The 17,042-nt window shown below is 39.6% G+C and overlaps 1 pseudogene; it reads left to right on the top strand.

The window, feature by feature from the left end:
* Positions 1 to 7,148: 7,148 nt before the first annotated feature.
* Positions 7,149 to 7,385, top strand: LOC119231447 (cyclin-dependent kinases regulatory subunit 1-like; annotated as a pseudogene).
* The last annotated feature ends 9,657 nt before the right edge of the window (positions 7,386 to 17,042 follow it).

Raw genomic sequence — 17,042 nt, 5'->3', positions numbered from 1 at the left:
CAAAAGTGCAGGCTCTAAATTGTTTTGCCTATTTAACATCTCTGCTATTACATTATCATTTAGGAAACACAGTAAGGGGGCATGCCTTCATGCACGGCCTAAGGGAACTCAAGCACTGAGACCTAAAAAATGAGGAATAGACTTGGTGCCAGTCCTAACTTGCCCCACATGAGCCAGAAGGCCTCAGCAAAGTCACTTAATCTCTGTGAGTTTTTTCAACACTAAAATTCAAATAAAAAAATATGCAGAACGCACAAGTTTCAATTATGCTGATCAAAGGAAAAAGCAGTTCTGGAAGTGGGAGGTATGTAGGTGGAAAGGTGAGTCTCTGGCAGTGACAGTGCTACTCAGAAGTCTCAGGGTCCCAGAGGAGGTGGCAAGGCAGCAAAGATCAGACACATTCTATATGAAAAACATGAAAAAATCATGGAAGCCATGAGAAAGTTAAAGCCTGGAATGCAATTCAATGAAGTGACAACATGAGGTAATGAAGATAAAGTCAGGCCAGGGGGCTGCTTGGGTTGGATGACCAAGGGGCTCATGGTGGGACCATTGTAAGAAGCAGCATTGACCTTGCCTGTAAGTGGGTTGGATAAGCCCTCCAGTTAAGGTAAAATTTGCCCATCATTAGTATGGCTTAAGGGAGAAAATAAAATTGCATGAAAGACTGGGAAAAAAGTATAAAATATGCCGGGAAAGCATCATGAAAAGACAAGGTGTTATAATTATGTTAAAGTAATAATTGCTCATCAAATTTTGAGCATCTAGTATAACTGGGGGATTCTGCTAGGACTATGGGGAAGTCCTGTCTCAGCTCACAGGAATGCTTTCTGCTCACTTGGAAGAGTGGAGGGCAAAATGCACATTAAAAATTTGCTCTCTAGCTAATAATGCCTTAATTTCTAAAATATGCCTTAGAGACCAATGTAATTTTTTAAAGACTTGGCTGACTCAAAGTGTCTTCTGGTGTGTTAATTTATATCAGGGAAGATGATTAACCTCCTGCAATATACAATATACAGTCCCCATATGGCAGATATTTATCCGTTAGATACCATCCCTGTGTGAGTGTTTGTGCACATGTGTGTCCTTTTGGGTCTTATGCTGTTTTGAAAATTATGTAAGTAATACATGAATATTAAGATTATTTCCACTGGAAAAGAAACATAATATGGAAATACACCAAGGAAAAGAAGAAAGTCTCCTTTCTTTGCCCATCATGTTAGGATTCTTTTAAAATATAAATGAGGGCCCCCCAGGTGGTGCAGGCAATTGAGCACGCGCTGTGAAGCTGTCCACAGTCTCTGCAGTGCGGGTTCGATCCCAGCCCACTGGCGAGAATCCCACATGGTGAAGCAGACCTCTCCTGTCTTGCCCGCTGCTCCCCTCAGCAGTGTATTTCTTCACTCTGCCTGTTCTGTTCCCTGCTCTGTCTCTGGTGAATCCTCTTGCCCTCTCCGCTCATCTGGCCTGTACCCCAATTCTTGTATAAATAAATAAATAAATAAATAAATAAATCTTAAAAAATATATAAATGAATATCAACATGGGGGAAATAAACAATAAGAAAAGAAAAATTTTTAAACCATAAAAGACTATTTGCAGATGTCTATGTAAATCAATTTGAAAACCTAGAGCAGGTTGATAATTTCCTGGGGAAATTTAGATTACAACATTGAACCCATTACAGTTAAACCATGTAAAGAGACCAATTTCAAAAAAAAGAATAGGAAATTATTAAGTTAACTACCCCAAGAGCTGCACCAGGTCCAGATAATTTCACAGGGTAATTCTACCAAAGCGTTAATATACAGCATTAAAAAGGAAGGAAAACTTTCTAATTTCTTTTATGAATCATGTATGACACTGATATCTAAACTAGATACAGTATTAAGGGAAAAAACACAACTATTGACCAGTATTCCTCATGAGTAGTGATACAAAAATTCTAAATAAAATATTAGCAAAATAATCCAATACCACATTAAGAAATAAACCATGGTCAAATGGGATTTATTCCAGAGATGTAAATCTGGTTTAATTTATGGAAATCACTTAAAATAAAGATTATGTTATCAGCACCATAGATTGAGAAAGCCTTTGAATAAGTCATCATTTATTCATCAAAAACAGCCAAGAAGGTAGGAATTAGAGAATATTTTCTTAACTCCTAAAGTTAGTTTCTTATTTAATGGGCAAATGCTGCAAGCAAGTCTTCTAGGATTGGAAAAAAGATAAGGATGTGTACTATCCACTACTTTTCAACATCACACCAGAGGTATTAGCTAACACAATTATATAAGGGACATCAGTGACAGGCTTAGGAACAGGTGAGGAAGAAGTAAAACTATATTTGCAGATCATATGATTGTATTCCTGAAGACCCCAGAAAAATCAGTGATAAAATTAATAAAAACAATAAAAGAATTCAGGGAAGTGAAAACAGGAAGAAAAAAATTAAGTGAAGTAATGGGATTAAGCATCAACATACAAAAAAAAAATAACAGCTTTACATACAAACAATAAGCAGACAACATCATTTACCATAGTAGCAAACAAGAACAACTATTTAGGATCAAAATTAACACTATAACAAGAGCTATATGAATAAAATGTTAAAACACTGCTGACAGATATGAAAATCTATTTTGGGACAGGATGACTGCATATTTTAAATATGGAAGTTCTCCCTAAGTTAATTTGAAAATTTAACACAATTCCAATAAAGATAACAGCAAGCTATTTTATAGCTTTATATTATATTTTAATATCAACTTCCCTAAAGTTGATATTAAAGTTAATTTAAAAAAACAGAAATGCAGGACTAGCCAGGAAAACACTGAAAAAGAGAGATTATGTGAGGGGACACTTTACTAGTGTTAATGAAAATAAAAGTCTTAACTATAGTTAGACAAAGAGTTTATTAGATAATCAAAGTAAGGATCTGAACCTGGGAAAGAGTGCCACAGAATTTACTGAGAGTTCTACCTGTAGTCACCAGGCTCCATTTAGTTTATATAAGTGGGAACCGTCGTTAAGAGTGTAATTAATCTTGAAAGGACTGTAGGTTAGTTAATAGTATCCTACTAATGTAAATTTCCCAGTTTTGAAAATTGTCTATGGTTATAGCATTAGGGGAAGCTGAGGAAGGCACACAATGGAAACCCTCTGTACTATTTTTGCAAATTTTCTGCAAGGTCAAAATCAGTTCTGAATAAAAAGTGAAAATGAAGTTTATCACCAATGTAGTGAAACCATTTTCCAAATTTAATGTCTCACATATGGAAATGAGGAGGAATAAACTTAAACTGGAGTTGTATTTGTCATTATTACCGTAATTAAATGACAGTAATCAGGATGAAGTGTCACAGCAGAATGTGCATAGATACAAAATTTACTGTCTGCCTTTGGCACAAACTACTTGCTAGGGCATCTGACACGTCATGGATCTTAAGTCAGTGTAGTGGCAGGACAGGGGACAGAGCAGGTTTTTTATGATTCGAGCAGACCAGGTAAAGGAGAGTCCTGGAGCCCTTCGGTGGCTTTCTCAGGCTTTTATTGAGCTTTTACATGTAGAGCAGCAACCAGATACACGGCAGGCCTCTAAGCCCCAGCCAAGTCTTCATTCTGGGATTCTTTCTCCCCTTCCCTCGGTGCTGCCTCTTTTCTGCTTCTGCTTCTCTTGGCAGATATCTCAATACTGTTCCCACGGCCCACAGAAGTAAACAACATAACCTACAACAACTTAACAACTGCAGGTGCCCCATCAGGCAGTGCAATCCTAGTGGTGGGAGGGCAGAAAAGCCTGAAAACCATTTACCATACAGCTTGATATGAAGAGGTTTTTTTTCTTCTTTTTTTTCTTTTTTTTTCTTTAAATTTTATTTTTATATTCCCCATACAATTACAACCCCCTTATTTTGACCCCAATCCCTCCTTTCCCCACCCCCCACCCCCCCCATAGAGTGTCTCTGGTTCATAGTTGTTTGTTGATTTTTTCTTTCTTACAGTTATTCTTTTTCCTGGTCCCTTATTTAGGTTTTCTAGATTCCTGCTATGAGTGAGACCATCCGGTATTTTTCTTTTTATTTCTGGCTTATTTTGCTGAGCATGATCCCTTCCAGCTCCATCCATGTTGCTGCAAACTGCATGTGTTTATCTTTATTGAATGCTGAGTAACATTCCATGGTGTATATGTACCACATCTTCTTGATCCAGTCATCTATTTTTGGGCATTTGGGCTGTTTCCAAAGCTTAGCTATTGTAAACAGTGCTGCTATAAACATAGGGGTGCAGGTGCTCTTTGGAATTGATGTTTCTGTGTCCTTTGGGAAAATACCTAGGAGTGGAATTGCTGGACCATATGGAAGCTCTATGTTTAGTAGGTCCAGAAATCTCCACACAGCTCTCCATAGTGGCTGGACCAGTTTGCACTCCCACCAACAGTGCAGGAGAGTTCGTTTTTCTCTACAACCTCGCCAACATTTGTTGTTGCTAGTTTTTTTAATATGTGCCATTCTCACTGGTGTAAGATGGTATCTCATTGTAGTTTTTTTTAAATTTTTTTAATTTTACTTTTATATTCCCCAAACAATTACAACCCCCTTATTTTGACCCCAATCCCTCCTTTCCCCGCCCCCCACCCCCCAATAGAGTGTCTCTGGTTCATAGTTGTTTGTTGATTTTGATATTTTCTTTCTTATCTATGGAGAGCTGTGTGGAGATTTCTTGACCTACTAAACATCAAACTTCCAAACTTCCAAATGATCCAGCAATTCCACTCCTAGGTATTTACCCAAAGGACACAGAAACATCAATGGGCTAGGGTCCCACATGGGGCACAGACCTCTCCTGCCGCCCGCTGCTCCCCTCAGCAGTGTACTTCGGTCCTTCTGCCTGCTCTGCTCTCCGCTCTGGCTCTGGTGAATTCTCTCACCCTCCCGCGCTTCTGACTGTACCCAGTGCTTGTATAAATAAATAAATAAATCTTAAAAAAAAAATTGACTATTTAAAAAAAAATCTAACAGCTGAATGAAAAAAGATGCTATAAAGTGTAAAGGAAGTAACTGATCAGAAGAAAATATTTACAGCTTACATAAGTGATGATAGATAAATATGTTGACTATGCAAATATTTACACAAATCATTGAGAAAAGTGTCTTAATAGAAAAATACCAAACATACAAACAGGCAGGAAATTTTCTGAAGAAAAAAATGCCTGCAAACATATGAAAAGCTGTGCAAATGCAATATAATCTAGGAAATGATGGGTTTGTGGCATTTGGAGCCTTGGTGGATAGTGAGGCAGGTTCACATATAGAGGTGTGAAGTTATACTCCCAAAATATATACTTATGTACTCTAGTGGTGAATCAATAAAACTTTTTAAAAAGTTTATTTTAACCTGTATTGCCAGTAAAGGAATGGCTATCTGGCTAAGCCTATGAGTTAAAATTTTTGTAGCATCTACTCCAGTAATTTTTCAACCTAGCAACATTTCATTTAAGAGAAGTCACTGGATTTTGCTGCTGGGACATCATTGATGACTTTTTAAGATCAAACCTCATGGGAATTGTAGATGTGGCATCAAAAATGAGACTTAAGAAGTGAATGAACTGGGCCTCCCGGGTGGCACAAGGGGTTAAGCCACAACCTATGAAGCTGTCTGCAGCCTCTGCTGCATGAGTTAGATCCCTTGGCCAGTAACCCACATGGTGCAGCAGACCTCTCTTGCCTTGCCCGCTGCTCCCCTCAGCAGTGTACTTTGGTCAATCTGCCTGTTCTGCTCCCCACTCTGTCTCTGGTGAATCCTTTCACCCTTCATGCCTCTGGCCTGTACCCCAGCTCTTTGTGTGCATAAATAAATAAATCTTTTTAAAAAAAGAAGTGAATGAATGAAAGGAGGTAAGAGGAACCAAGTGCCAGGTACAATGGAATGAAAATAGACAAGGAACAAAAGGCACAGTAATGAAGGGCTTAGTGCTGTTGACATGCTCAGCTGGCAACATCTGAAAATAAAGGGACTCCTGAATTAGATTGCAGTTAGAATTCACCATGAACTTGGGACTATTTGGGGCCCAGGCATTGGCTGTGTGTTAGGAAATTACTGGGTGAAGGTGAGGGCAAGGAGTCCTGGGTTGACTTCATTTTGCTAAAAAAAAAAAAATTGTGGACAAGGAAAGGAGAATTCTACATAGAAAACCAATACCAATCTTGAATCTGCAGATTTGGACTCAAGTTATAACAAATTCTTACTGATATCTTATTTTAGAAGCCAAATTCCTTACCAATCGACTTCTGTAGCCCACCTGAGACAATTCTTTTCATTGAAGTATTGCAAAATAATTTACATATTGGCCTTTGTCCATCAGTTCTTAACACAGAGTCACTAAGACCCTTGTAAACATGCTTGCCAGAATATTTTACTCTACTATTTATTTGGTCTCTAACCCCAATTCCTGACACACACTATATAAATCACTTAGACTTTCCTAAGTGGTAACTGTCTTTTTTATATTGTATAAAGACATGCGTGGTGGGCTTGTGGATGGGGGCTGGATATTAGAAATTCCAAGCTTGGAATTTCCAGCCTCATTCCCCATTCCTCAGAAAAGTAGTGTGAAAATAAAGGAAAAACACAGAATGGAATTTTCCCTACACAGATATATACAGACATGTTATAAGCTGGTTTTCTGGTTAGTCTGCCTCCCAAGGGTAGCTGGATTGATACACCAATTCCTGTTTTTATTCCTGCTGCATACTTAGCTCTCAACAGAGCTAATTCTGCAAGTCTTACCACAATTCTATCTAGGGCAGTATAGTGCTGCTGCCAGTCCTATAAACCTGACCTATCTGTTCTCTCCTTAACCTAAAACAGGTTATTACTGAACTAATAACATACTCTATTTGCAGGAAGCTGCAAGGGACTTTAATATAATTATTCTCTTTGTAATTGATCTTTGTTTTGTATCTGTCACTTATATGCACATCATAAAGCCTTTGCTTATATCCAAATATTTTCTTGGGTCTAAGGTGAAGTATGGATAATTTTATATTTGAAATGGAGGCCAAATAGGGGGCAAATGTGTGCTTCTGGAAGTAGTTTGGAGCTTGGAGGTGTAGGGCTGACAACCCTAAGACACAGTGATCATGTTACACACAGAAATGCACTATTTGGACAAGTAGCAGGATGAGAACTCCAAGTACCAGCATGTCAGAATGACCAAGGACATAGCCAAGCTGGCCCTAAAGCCCATTTGCTGTGTGAATTTGAATGGAGGAATCTTGATGTTCAGCAGAGAGAGTCAGGGATGGGTTCATTATATGACCCATGAACAAGGCATCTTGCTGTTTTGGCAGTCACTGACCAAGAAGCCAAAAATGTGAAGCAGGGGAGCCTTTTTTCAGCCCCAAGCTGTCCTCACTTGCTACTGTCCTTCTGATAACATTATTAGTTGCCTTCTAGTTTCTCACTTTGAGATTTAAAGGCTGTTCAATACACTGCTTTGCTGCTTGAGCAGAGCCAACAGCACCATGGCCCAGCCAGCTTAGTGCTCTGGGCTGCAGCCTTGGCTGAGTGTGACCGCATAAGCCATGGTTTGCTCTGCATTCAGAGAACACACTTGGCAGATGGAGGAAGCATCTGAGACCAAAACCAAGCTGTGACAGGGATTGTGTAAATTTGCTATTGCTTTTTTTACTCTTCCAGGTGTTGTACTATAGCGATTTATGATCCTATGTATTGGAAACTTTCCATTTTATTTAAGAAATCTGTTCCATGTTGAAAAGTCCTTGATTAAAGAGGAAGATTTTATAATTGAAAAAAGGGGTAATTTCAGCACTAGATATTGTGAACATAGTGTAAAATGTTCTGGAGTCCCCTTCCTACTCCCCGCGCACCTCTAACAGGCTAGAGGGCAAAGTCATCTGCATAGACTTGAAGTGAGGCAACTATGGAAAAATCTGCTGCCTGAGAGAAAACCATCTTTTCAACCCCCACTAATGACCAAGGAGCTAAATAAAAAAGATCTAACAATTGGTATCCAGCCTACATACCTCCATAGTACATTCTTCCGAACAGAAGAGATTAAAACCCAGAGCATTTGTCTTCCTCTGGGAGTAGATAGCATCAGCATGTCTACAGGTCAAAATAATTTAGGACCAGAAGCACCTGCTATCAAGAATAATTACATTTTTTTCAGGACCTCAGATTTTTTTTAAAGATTTATTTATTTATGCATACAAGAGCTGGGGTACAGGCCAGAGATGTTGGGGGTGGGAGGATTCACCAGAGACAGAGTGGGGAACAGAACAGGCAGACTGACTGAAATACACTGCTGAGGGGAGCGGTGGGTGAGCCAAGAGAGGTCTTCTGTGCCATGTGGGTTGCTCCCTGGCCGGTTGGGGATCGAACTTGTGCTACAGAGGCTGTGGACTGCTTCATAGTGCGGTGTTTAACCCCTTGCGTCACCAGGGAGTTCCCCCAGGACCTCAGATTTTTAATTTTGTCCTTTCATCATTCATGTGAAATGTATTAGAGGAATAAGCATTCATTGTTGTTATTGCTAGATGTCTGTACTATCAGACAAATTTTATTTCAATCAATCCTTTGAATTGGGTTATGGGAAACAAAATTGCAAGCATAAACAAATCATTACATTTTTTACTTTAATTGCTAGTGTAGGTATCAAGTTCCCTGGCCCCAATACATGCAGCTGCCTTGGACTAGCTACTGGGAAGGTAGGAGGGAGCTAAGCTGTCAGATGACACTTTATAACACAGAAGGCAGGAGGGCTGAAAAAAGAGGCGACTTGCTTCCTGATACTTGGGGAAGGAGACTTAGGAGATTTATGGAGGAGAGATACACAGAGACATTTGGAAGAACACTTCAGTGAAAGACATGCGGGAAGGCTTTCCTTGGCAGAGACAATGGCATGTTACCTTGATTTGTACCTTGATTTTGCTCCTTTTGCCCCAGGCCTGTCTTACCCCTTTCTTGTTCCCTCCAGAAGGTGCATTTATAAATGCATTACATTTGCTGCATTTTTTGTTTTTCGGTAACCCTGCTTCAGACTGGCTCTGTTTGGCTGGGCATTTGCCCACGAGGGAAAGGGAAATTTTCACAGCTTTATTAGGTACAGTTTTTCTTTTTCTTTCTTTCTTTTTTTTTTTTTTAAGATTTATTTATTTATTTATACATACAAGCACTGGGTACAGTCAGAAGCACGGGAGGGTGAGAGAATTCACCAGAGCCAGAGCGGGGAACAGAACAGGCAGAAGGACCGAAGTACACTGCTGAGGGGAGCAGCGGGCGGCTGGAGAGGTCTGCGCGCCATGTGGGACCCTCCTCCAGTGGCCGGGGAGCAGCCGGGGATTGAACTGGCGCTGCAGAGGCTGCGGGCAGCTTCGCAACCCAGCGCTCAACCACTGTGCCACTGGGGAGGTCCTACAGTTTTTCTTTTTTTCTGACTCTATGAACACTAATTCTATTAAATATCTTCACACTAAGAGTATGCTTTATTTGTGCACACAGATGGCTGGATCCCTTTCAGGTGTGAATCACTTACTAGTTTGGATTCCTGGGCACCCTTCATTCACACACTAATAAAAACACTAGCTTTGATGTGTTCTTTTCACAAGGAAACAAATACTTGTCTTTTGTGTACTCTATCTTGGCAGTGTCTTTTACTTGAGCCAGTCTCTTTCACTTGACACCCACCAAGAGAAAGGGCCCATTGAGTTCAGTTATATTAACTCTCTGGCAGGTAGGGACCTTAGATGTGGTCCCATTCTAAGTCGTACAAATTGGGACACACACGAATTGCTTAAGTTAATATGCTTGCATGTGAAATTAGAAAAAACTGGCTCAAAAATCAAACAAAATGAGTGGGATGGGTATTTTAATGGTCCTGCAGTAACTTAAAACCCTACTTGAGACTAGAATTAAGGAAAGCTACAGAAGCTAGCTTAATACCTCAGACTACAGAACTCCCTCCTATATCCATTTAGTTACTCCTCTACTACACCCACCCTTTCAGGACTTCCAGAAGCAGATGTTTTCTTACTGTCTCCTCCCTTAACAAAACCAAAACAAAAGACACCCAGGGCAGAAGGCACAGCCTCGCTGCTTCTGGCTTCTCAGAATTTCACCAGCTGCTTCGCATGCTTGTTTCTAAAAGATAAAGAATATGTAGAAAAGGACTCTTCTTTTTTGAGAAGTGAGATCTGGCTGTGTTCTTTCATTCAATCTTCCTCTTGACATTTTGTTTTCAGTATCTCATGTTGTGCTGTGTTTTGTTGTATGTTTGTTTGTTTGTGTGTGTGTGTGTGTGTTATATGCATAGCTTCAGGTTTGGCTCTAAATCCAAGCTTTGGGAGGGATGATCATAGATGCCTCCTACTTCTCATGCATTGTTAAAGATTTCTAATTTGAATTTGGTTAAGGATCTTCTGCCTCAAGATACTGATCTCTTCTGTTTCATAGGTAGGAAATGTAGGTTCCAAGTTCTTGCTATATTCCCCTCCCCCGACCACATTTTCCCAGTCTTGAGGACCTAGAAAAGAGGCTGTCACCTCTACACTGTGTCTTCTGTGTTGCTGTTATAAGAAGGAAAAATCTTTGTTTATTCTATTTTAAATTTTTATATCATTGTTCATTTTTAAAATTTATTTTTTATTAATTAAAATTTTTTTTTACTTCATTGTTCATTTTTAAACAATATTTGCTCCCCTCACCCCCTCAGGTTGAGTCCCCATAGAATTTCCTTCCCCAATGCACCCGTGCACCACCATCACAATCCCCTGTGCTCCTCCCTCCCTCCTTCTGATCCCTTTCCCTCCTCCTCCTCCTCTGTAGTATGTCTCTGATTTATAATTGTCTGTTTTTGCTTTGTTGTGCTTTGTACTGTTATTATTTTTTTACACTGATGTCTTATTTGGTTCCCCTATAATCCTGGTATAAGTGTAACCATATGATATTTTTCTTTTTCCTTCTAGCTTATTTCACTGAGCATAATTCCTTCTAGCTCCATCCACACTGCTGCAAATGGCACGAGTTTATCTTCTTGATTGCTGAATAATATTCCATTGTGTATATATACCACATCTTCTTGATCCAGTCATCAGTTTGGGGGCATTTGGATTGTTTCCAGGTTTTATCTATTGTAAATAGTGCTGCAATAAACATAGGTGTATGGGCGTTCTTTTGAATCACGGCTTTTGTGTCCTTTGGGTAGATTCCTAGGAATGGAATTACCGGGTCATATGGTAGCTCCAAATTTAGTAGACTGAGGAAACTCCAGACAGCTTTCCATAGTGATTGGACCAGTTTGCACTCCCACCAGCAGTGCAGGAGAGTTCTTTTTTCACCACATCCCTGCCAACATTTGTTGTTGCTTGTTTTTTTGGTATGTGCCATTCTTACTGGTGTAAGGTGGTACCTCAGTGTGTTTTTGATTTGCATTTCCCTGATGATAAGGGATGTTGAACATTTTTTTCATATGCCTGTTGGCCATTTGCATTTCCTCTTTGGAGAAATATCTTTTAAGTTCTGCCCATTTCTTGACTGGATTGTTTACTTTGTTTTTGTTGAGTCATGTGACTTCTTTGTATATTTTTGTGATCAGTCCCTTATCAGTTGTATGGAGTGCAAAGAATTTTTTCTAATCAGTGGGTTATCTCTTTGTTTCAGTTAATGTCTCTTTTGCTGTACAGAAGCTTTTCAGTTTGATGTAATCCCAGGTGTTTATCTTTTCCTTGCTTTGCTTTGCTTTGGGTGATGAGTCTTTAAAGAAGTTACTGAGATGTATGTCTTGTAGTGTTTTACCTATATTTTCAAGAAGGAAAATTCTTAATATGCGATGTGGTAAGGGCTACTGCTAAGGAAATCTGGGAAGTCGAAAGCCATTCTGCCTCCAAGGCATAACTGAAATTGTTAATGTATGTTGAATCTTTTTTTCTTTTGTTGCATCTTATGCTGAGAATTCATCTTTACAACAAGCTTTACAAAAGCTATAAAGAAACCGTATTGGTTGAATTCTACTGAATTGGAAAACCTCTTACTTGCTTTCTGAATATATGAAAAGTTCAGAGAACTCTAAGTCTAAATTTCTTATTGGAAAGAGATTGAACTGGGGAAAAAAGTGGAAGGAAGGAATTACACAGAAGTATCTTGGTTAGTCTTAGGGAATTTGAAAGTACACATGAAAGTACAGATATCAGAGTTAAAAAGTCATCTCTCAACAAAGATTATGGCCTAGATTTTGCAAATTCTTATCAACAAACTGGGTCATTAATATCAAAGATGGCTTTAAAATTACAGTGGCCATGAGAGAACTCCTTTGAATTTCCAAAAATTTATGCTCCAAATTAAAAATCTCAGATTTAAAGAGAAAGGAAAAAAAAATCTGTTATTAGGAAGGTAGAGTCTCCCCGTATACTGCATTTTTTCTGCTTCCATCTTCTTTAAAATCAGTCATTCTTTTAATTGCATAGGCGAAGTATAGTTTCTTATCTGAAAATAAGAGAAAGAACCATTTAAAAATTCAGCCAATGAAAATTCTTATGTCTTTACAAACATTGTTAGTCCAATTGATATGTTTGAAAAGCACACATGGGTGGTGAGGGCACATCGGTCACTATGCCTCGTGACTGGGTGGAGGGGAGGGGACCCTAATGTTACCTAAATTAAAAAAAAAATGCATTAAAAAGTAATGCACATGACTGAAAATTTAAATGGAAACTAACATGTATGTACATACATGAGACATACATATATGTATATTTGTTTTACTTTGCCTTTGGGGGGCAATATTAGAATTAATTCACACATAACTAACTTATAAATGTACCTATATAAACTACTTTTTTAAAAAAAAGTTTATTTATTTATGCATTCAAGAACTGGGGTACAGGCCAGAGATGTGGGGGGGTGGTGAGAGGATTCACCAGAGACAGAGCGGGGAGCAGAACAGATGGATTGACTGAAATACACTGTTGAGGTGAGACAGGGGAGGTGTGCTCTGCCATGTGGGTCACCTCCCTGGCCAGGGATTGAACTCATGCTGCAGTGGCTGCGGATAGCTTTGTAATGCTGAGTCTTAACCTCTTCCGCCACCAGGGAGGCCCCTATACAAACTACTTTTAAGCTCAGAAATGTAATAGAAACTAGCTTAAAATTCAATGGTTTCATTTGAAACATGCATGCTTTTAGAATTATAATTGGGTTGTAATACTTTTGTTCTGTCTGTGTTGATTAACCGGAATTAACTTATGTTATCTTGTGAGGTTTGGTAAGTAATAGGAAGAAATAACAGGTCCATGACTGGGGTCATTCGTGTTATGTCCAAGTCACCCAGCAATGTCAGCAAGTAGTTTCCTGGTCAGATAAACCTGTTAAAAGAAATAAACAGACAGAAATAGAATAAACCTTGCAGCAGGAAAGTTTTTAGAAAGAGAATGGTACAAGGCTACTAAAAAAGGATCATTTCAGACAAAATAAGTACTAGCTTAATTCAAGATTGATTGGGCTGGCGATTCCACAGTTGGAACACAGTGAATCCACAATCTCTTGGATATTGTCTTTTTTTTTTTTTTTCATGTGCGCTAACATTGGGAAGAACACATTTCCTGGAGTCTCAGGCATCCCTGTGACTTTTAAAGTATTTTCTGTTTCACTTGTTAACTTTTTTTTTAAGATTTATTTATTTTATTTATTTATACAAGCACTGCGTAGAGTCAGAAGTGTGGGAGGGTGAGAGAATTCACCAGAGCCAGAGTGGGGAGCAGAACAGGCAAACTGAGGAAAACAGAGGCGCAGCGGTTGAGCACTGGGTTGCGAAGCTGCCTGCAGCCTCTGCAGCGCCGGTTCAATCTCTGGCCGCTGGGCGAGGGTCCCACATGGCGCGCAGACCTCTCCTGCCGCCCGCTGCTCCCCTCAGCAGTGTACTTCCTCAGTCTGCCTGTTCTGCTCCCTGCTCTGGCCCTGGTGAATGCTCTCACCCTCCCGCCCTTCTGACTATACCCAGTGCTTGTCAAAATTGAAAAAAAACAAAAGAATTTTGGGTCTATAAATAAAACATGTCTTATGTTAAAATCCATCACAAGTTAGCAACCATTTGTATGTGGGGGCCGTGGGTATGTGTTAAACATAATGCCAAATACTATGGATGGAAGTATACTTAGTGCTTAACTTCATACTCAACCAGATGAGCGAAGGCAACCTGAAAACTCACTTCCAGGAAGTAAGAAAGGACTGAAGCGAGGCCCTAGGAAGGCGGGCAGGAAGTGGTGTTTATGTATAGTAGTGGAGAGGAAACGACCAGAGTCTGAACTAGGGCTGTGCCAACAGGGATAGGAAGAAGGAATCAATTCAGAAGACTGCTGAAGACTGGATCTTCAGGATTTGGCAGTTCATTAAGTGTGGGGGAAAGAGGAGTGAAAAATGAAAACAATGGCTGTGCTTCTTTTCTTAAATTAAAAGCAAAAAGCTGCTTACACGAGAATAGGCAAATTTATAAGAGAACAAATATAAACAGAGGTTATGGGGGGACTGAGGGAAGGAACAATGGAATTCAGAGATTTTGTGTGGGATGATGAAAATGTTTTAGAAATGATTAGGGTTTTGATTGTATAGCAACTTAATGCTCTTGAATTGTACACTTAAAATGATTAAAACACTTAATGTTATATATATTTTACCACAATAACAATGATAAAAATAATTGAAAGGAAATACATTTTAGGTAGACCCTCTTTTTTAAAAAACATCTTTAATACAGAATCTTTAATACACCAAAAGTTAACGCATTCATAATTGCAGGATATATTAAAAGCTTAAAGAATTTCCATTATATGAAAATTACTTCATAATTTTCTGACATGTTTTATGTGAACTAACATGTATATTCACCAAATGCTATCATATTCAGTGCTAGATAAAATGTGGTAAAATGACTAGTTAAAATGTGGGAAAATGAGGGCCAATTTCACTTTTTTTAAAAAAAAGATTTATTTATTTATACAAGAACTGGGGTACAGGCCAGACGTGTGGGAGGGTGAGAGGATTCACCAGAGACAGAGCAGGGAACAGAATAGGCAGACTAATCGAAATACACTACTGAGGGAAGCAGAGGGCGAGACAGGAGAGGTCTGCCACACCATGCGGGTATCTCGCCAGCCGGCTGGGATCAAACCTGCACTGCAGAGGCGACAGACAGCTTCACAGTGCTGCGCTCAACCGCCTGTGCCAGCAGGGAGGCCCCCAGTTTCACTTTTAGAAGTTATTTACTGAGTTTTACTTTATCTCTTTTATTCCCACCAAGACAGAAACTAATTACATTTTAAAAAAGTTAGTTTAGTATAACTGAATTGCTTTAAATAAATTTGGATTTTCTGGTTTGTCATTATAAATGCAAATATGTAGCTACCTGAGTCTTTTTAAAACCCAGTAATTGTGTACTGCATCCTTATGTAGGCAGTCAAAGGCTTTAGAGTTTCTACCATGAACACCATATTTCAAAGTTAAATAGTGATAGTGTCTATTCACACCTTTAAATTCTTTCTCCAAATAGAAGAAATAGTGTCCTATAATAAGCCATGATAATTTAAATGCCTTTTAATGAAATTCTTTGGTTTAATTTTGATTTTAAAGGTTTCTTCAAGAAAATGCCTTTCTCTTTTGCCTCTTCCTGTAAATTTTGTGAAATATTTCCATTTTCCCCTTGAAGCTTATATATGCCATAATTCTTTTCAATTAGTTTACTAAACCTGAGAAAGTTCTTACAACTCTAAATAATAGTAAAAATGTTGTTACTCTTACTTTTTTAAAATAGATTTATTTATTTATACAAGAACCGGGGTACAGGCCAGATGCGTGGGAGTGTGAGAGGATTCACCAGAGATGAAGCGGGGAGCACAACAGGCAGACTGACGAAACACACTGCTGAGGGGAGCAGCGGGCAAGACAGGAGAGGACTACTGTGCCATGTGGGTATCTCCCCAGCTGGCTGGGATCGAACCCATGCTGCAGAGGCTGCAGACAGCTTCACAGTGCAACGCTCAATAGCGTCACCAGGGAGGCCCTGTTGTTACTTTTAAAATCCAGATACATAAAAAAGAAAGTAATATAAAGTCTCTTAAGTATCAAGCTTCCACTTCATGATTAACCATTAACTGGCTCCACCTGCATTTCTGGCAGCTTGGAAAATTGTCTCACATTCTTTTTTTTTTTTTTTTTTAAGATTTATTTATTGCATAAAAGAGCTGGGGTTTAAGCCAGAGGTGTCGGGGGGTGGGGGAGGGGTGAGAGGAGTCACCAGAGACAGAGTGGGGAGCAGAACAGGCAGATCTACTGAAATATACTGTTGAGGGGAGCAGAGTGTGAGACAGGAGAGGTCTGCTGTGCCATGTGGGTCAGTTCCCTGGCCAGAGATTGAACTTGTGCTGCAGTGGCTGTGGACAGCCTCACAGTGCTGTGACTCAACCTCTTGCGCCTCCAGGGAAGCACCAGTTGTGTTATACTCTTAATAAAATTCTCTGCATCCCTCTGGGGTTGATAGGAGCATCAGAAACATCTGCTAATTGCTACTGGGAAAGTCAAACACCTTGACTCATTTCACCAAAGCTGCCGGGCACCGCCTCAGACCTGTGGAAACCTGTTCTTCCCTAACATTACTTTGTGCCTTACATAGTCCCAACACTCCCACAGTTTAGGGATCCTGACTTTCTTGATAGCCATCTCAAATAAACCCCTTTGTAAAGACATTTCTTATGGTTCACAGTTTAGCTTTCTGGGTATGAGTGAAAGACCTGGCTTGCTTGTTTACAGTGTTGGCAGTATGGACAAAGACCATTTAAAAAGAATGAGGAGGACTCCCTGGTGGCACAAGGGGTTAAGCACCACACTATGAAGCAATCCGCAGACTCTGCAGCATGAGTTCGATCCCCTGCCGGCCAGGGAGAAACCCACATGGCGCAGCAGACCTCTCCTGTCTTTTCCGCTGCTCCCCTCAGCAGTGTGTTTCAATCAGTCAGTCTGCCTGTTCT

Source organism: Talpa occidentalis, unplaced genomic scaffold, assembly GCF_014898055.3.
Source record: "Talpa occidentalis isolate TD23 unplaced genomic scaffold, MPIMG_talOcc4v2.1 talOcc4.7, whole genome shotgun sequence".
In the NCBI taxonomy this organism is placed as follows: domain Eukaryota; kingdom Metazoa; phylum Chordata; class Mammalia; order Eulipotyphla; family Talpidae; genus Talpa; species Talpa occidentalis.
This window is presented reverse-complemented; position numbering and strand designations above follow the sequence as displayed.